Source organism: Notamacropus eugenii, chromosome 1 (genome assembly GCF_028372415.1).
Source record: "Notamacropus eugenii isolate mMacEug1 chromosome 1, mMacEug1.pri_v2, whole genome shotgun sequence".
In the NCBI taxonomy this organism is placed as follows: Eukaryota; Metazoa; Chordata; class Mammalia; order Diprotodontia; family Macropodidae; genus Notamacropus; species Notamacropus eugenii.
In genome coordinates this window covers 486,798,003-486,803,044 of record NC_092872.1, presented here as the reverse complement: position 1 = coordinate 486,803,044, position 5,042 = coordinate 486,798,003, and the positions used below count along the sequence as shown (strand labels likewise).

Genomic DNA, 5,042 nt, shown 5'->3' with positions numbered 1-5,042 from the left:
ATTATATACGTGCAAGCTCTTAGCGAGCCTAACAGCGCTTTGTAAGTGACAATGACAGTGATACTTTTTAGCACGGACTCTTTCAAAGCTTTTCTCCAAGCAGTGACCTCGAGCGCCCCCAGGCGTCCAGCCTCGGGAACGCAGGCTATATTCGTCCTGCGCTAGCTCCCCGATGTTAACTTCCTAGTTCGTATCCGCAGATTCGTCCCTATGCGTTTTCCATTTCGACACAAAACCATCAAATATTTAAGCAATCAAATATTATGTCTTCATGTCTTCATTGACATGAATTAATTTAACAATTGTGGATTTTTTTAACTATTCTTTTTTTAAAAATCCTATTCACTGTGATTCTTACTGTAGTTTCGGCATTTCCTGTGACGTTTTATTAGCTTGTCTGTGATTGGGTAGTTATATGAATAAATTATAGACCCAAATTAAAAGTTTTATTTCATAATAACGTCGTTCACAGAAGTCTGTTTTAATTTTATTTATGGGGTGTTGCGTCAAAAAATTTTCAGTTATTTCTCTAGCTATATTTTTAAGACAAACAAAAATTTTCACCCTAATGAAAAAGTTACCTCTGTTTTGAGGCTCTATATAACCAAGTTTGGGAGGGTCTTGCCGTGTTGTATGAAAGGAGAGAAGGTTAGCACTCCCCTTGATAAGGATGGAAGAGGTCCTAGCGGCCTTTACAACACATATACGGTTAAGGCATTGCCACCTACTCTGTGGCATCTAACCATGTTTTTCGAGAGGGGCTCCTAATTCTGTCGATTTCAATTTGCATAAATTAGCTTAATTCACGGAATTTCAGAATTAGAAAGGGCTGCCAGGATCATGTAGGGGCCACGGGTACTTGAACGGAAGTCTTCTACTTAACATTCTCTGCCCTAAGTAACCAGGGCTGTAGCACCCAAGGCAGCCCAACGTCTTTACCAGGGACAATTTTAATTGTTAGAAATCACAAAACAAAAAATTCTTCCTCCAGTTGGGCTCATAGAGCCAGAGGGCTTCCCCTAGTGTCAAGGAGAGCCAGTTCAAATCTAGCCTCAGACGCTTACTGTGTCTGGACAAGCCACTTTCCCTACCCTGGGTTTTCTGGCCTATGAAATGGGGACAATAAAACCGGCTAAAGAGATGGTGGTGGGGAACAAATGGAGAGGTCTTTTCCAGTCTTAGAGTGCTATGTAAATGCTAGTCATTATTATGCTGGGATCCAGATTCTAGCGTCTTTGGGCTCAAAACCATCTGACTGTGTACATGCTGACACAACAGAGGCGGTAAGGGTGGTGGGATGGAGAAACCTCTATGGATTTTACCTCTGCCACTGCCCCCAACTTTAGGGTCACTTGAAGGTGACCTAGAGAAAGGCATCTGATAAACATTAACTGAGCATTTGGCAAGTTCTTTATCTTGGCATTCATTCTCTCCATAATCTGGCTGCTACTACTTTATGCACATAGAGAATACTCAGAAGTGGAAAGACCTCCCAGCTCATGCCCAGCAGGAAGGCCCAGCAAAGTCATCCAGCCTTCCTGGGAAGACCTGAATAACTGAGAACCTCTCACCTTCTGAGGCAGCCTGGCCTCCAGGCACCACTCCGGTTAGCAGAAGTTTCCAGTGACAGGCAGCAAAAAAAAAATCTAACTTTCTGCAGCAAACTAATCACATCCTCTGGGCCAGAGTCTAACTACCATGAAAACCTTGGAGAATACTTGATGACAGCTAGAATATGCCTCCCACTCTTTTCTTCGCCTAGTTAACCATCCCCAGGGCCTCTGCGATCCTGCTGCCCTTTCTCCTAGCAGTTAGCATCCATCCCACTTCACTCTATACCCACTGGAAATTATTTTGTATGTTCTTTTGCATCTATATTTATTTATATGTATTTTCTCTAAAAAAAGAAAGACTTGTTATTTTATGGTGCAAACACTCGAGTTTTTCTGTATGACTGAAACTATTCGCAGTGGACTTGGGGTACACACGGACAATCATGACAGAGGGGGATGATGCAAAGTGCTCCTCTTGCCAACACAGTGCATTGCTTGTTAACGCCCCACTTATTCCATTTCTTGCAGGGACTTCAGTCTTCCTGGATGCTGAAGAGTCTGTCTGCTTCAAGGAGATCTTCATGCTCCTCTCTGTCCTTAATGTTCTTCCTTACTAGAGGCATCTGGTTAAAGTTGCTCCACAGCAAAATCCCCACCACAACTTTATCCCTAAGATAAAAGATGACCCCTTTGCCAAGTCTCCCCCCCTTAGGGGGCTCGGTGGGTCTTGGCATTGCTGGCAGGGATGTTGATGGGCTTCAGACTCTGGGAGCCTCCAGGAGCTCCCCTGGAATCTTCCCACTTAATCTGGCCTTTCTTACTCTAATCTTCCAATTTGTTCCAGCAGTCTCAGGAAGCCCAAGGGCTTTTCATTATCATTCTACTCAGGTCTCTGTTGCACGCTACACCCTTGATCCCATCAAAACCCCATTTCCCCAGGCTGACGACCACTCCCATCACAATCTGTATCCATTCCCATACTGCCCCTATCAAGATCTCTGGATTGCCCCACCTGCTTCCCACCCAAACCCTCCATTGTCTGATATCTCCTGATAGCCTCCAGCTGTTTCCAGCCTTTGACCCTCCTTGGATTTCCTCCTAGGACTTCTCCTCAAGACCCTTCCTAAACCCCTCCTCCCGTCACCCTGGACTACTGGACCACCCCCCAGATTCCTCCTATACTCTTTTCTGTATTTAAGTTCCATCTTGCATCCATGAAGGTGCTCAGATTCAATCCAGCTCAGACTCTGTCTAGCTGAGATTCTATCTGGCCCGCTTGTGAATACAAGCATCACAAATGCTTAGGCTCCTTAAGAGGCAACCCAATTTGGCGAATCTTTAATAAACTTTGTTTTCTTTGGCTTTAAGAAGGCTTGAGTCAAATTCATTCGAGCACGACCCGGACTGTCGGTATTTAGGGGTCCCCCTTCACCCCGTAACCTCGTCAATGTCACTGTCAGGCACCTCCACTCTGTAGCACTCTCTGGACTGCAGTCCCCCAATTGTTCACTTGCAGATTTAAGGGTGTCTTTTGCAGTAGCTTTTTACAGTCAATGCAACATTTGGAAGGTGATTACCTCCAATAAAATGGAAGTTTCTTGAGCAAGGTGTTTCAGTTTTGTCTTTGTATTCCTAATGCCAAGCACAGAGACCCAAGGATATTCCTAATGCTACATCACATCCCTGCTCAATAAACTCCAGTGGTTCCCTACTGAGAGAAATGATTATTTTTCTAGGATTAATAACTGATTATTAGGTTAGTTATTAGTAGGGCTTTTTCTCCTTTTACCCACTCAATTCAGGGACAAGCCCTTGAAGGTCAGACAGTGTCTGAAGGACAGGGCTGGTAAAGAAAGTGAGCTAACCCTCCAGGAACATACTCCTCAATCTTGAGCGGGACCGCACCCAACTGGGAGAGTTCATTTCTGTTTAAAGTGTAAAGAGAATCTAATCTGGGTGAATTTGAGTCCTAAAAAACATTAGGCTCACACCCTGGAACCCTCCCACCCTCAACCTCCATTATTCAACTTCAGTGAGTCTTTTGTCCTGATAGCTGGAGGCCTGTTGATTCTCAGTCTAACCACCTTCTCCTCAAGAGGAGATGAAAGTTGCCAGCTCCTTGTCCACCCCCTCATTGATTGTTCAGCCATCAGACTTGATCTCCACCTGTCAGAGATACCCACTTTTCCAAGGCACTTGGTTTGTCTTTGATTACCTAGAGTAACCGCTGACCATCAACTTATTATTTACTAATCTAATAAACTGATTAATTACCCAGAAAGTGTCTCTCAGATTTTTCCTTCATGTCACTATTATCTCTACAATCCAATACATACTTCTATTGGGCATTTAAAGCCTTTTACAAAGGGATCACAAACTTCTATTATAAATTGGTCTTCTGGATCTGCTTACTGTCTGTGAAATCAGTTCAGAATTCCTTCCATGTCTTTTTGAAATCATCTCTTTCATTTCTAACAGCACAACAGTACCCATCACATTCACATATTCCAATTTATTCAGGTATTCCTTGATTGATAGCCACCACCTTTTTATAGTTTTCATCACGACAAAAGGAGCGGCTGATGAATATTTTTGTACATAAAAGATCTTTTTATCTTTTGTGTATAGACCTAGCAATGGTATAGCTGAGAAAAAAAGAACATCCTGTTTAGTAAATTTTTGTGTATAATTCCAAATTGCTTTCTAGAATGGTTGTATCCATTTACAAATTCATCAACAATTGCATCCATGTGTCTCTGTTTTCTCACAGCAACTCTAATTTTTTTTTTATTTTTCCTTTTTGTCATCTTTGCCATTTTGATGGGGTGAGGTAGAATTTTAGAATTACTTCAACTTGCATTTCTTTAATTAATAATAATGATAGCTAGCTCTATATAGTACCCTAACAATGGCACAACTCTTTACAAATCTCATTTGACCCCACAACAGCCCTAAGAGGTGTACTATTACTATTCTAATTTAACAGATAAGGCACAGATCAAGTGACTTGCCCAAGGTCAATGTCTGAGGCTGAATTTGAAGTTATATCTGAGACTCCGGGCCCAGGGCACTATCCACTGCACCACCCAGTAACTAGTAGTGATTTGGACTATTTTTCTCATAAGGCTATAGATAATTTGGGATTTCTTCCCTTGAGAACGCCTTAGACCATTTATCAATTGGGAAATTGCTACCCCTCCCCAACCTCAAACATTTGAATCAGTTCTTTATCAATCTTGGAAATGAGACTTTCAACAGAAAAACTTACTGCAAAGATTTCCCCCCAGTTGTCTCTATTTTAATCTTAGTTTTATTGGATTATTTGTGCAAAACCTTCTGAATTTTATGTAATCAAATGACCTGTTTCTCTTGTTATGCTCTATACATTGTTCAGTTATGAACTTTTCCCATACCCATAGATCTGATTGCTCCCTCCCCACCCCTCAACCCATGTTTCTCTAGTTTATGATGTGATCTTTTATAGCGAAG

General features: G+C 42.1%; 1 non-coding gene across 1 annotated transcript; it reads left to right on the top strand.

The window, feature by feature from the left end:
* Positions 1-626: 626 nt before the first annotated feature.
* On the top strand, positions 627-754 carry LOC140521892 (U6atac minor spliceosomal RNA). The gene has a single exon (XR_011973169.1). It is a non-coding gene; the product is annotated as a U6atac minor spliceosomal RNA (small nuclear RNA).
* Positions 755-5,042: the final 4,288 nt, after the last annotated feature.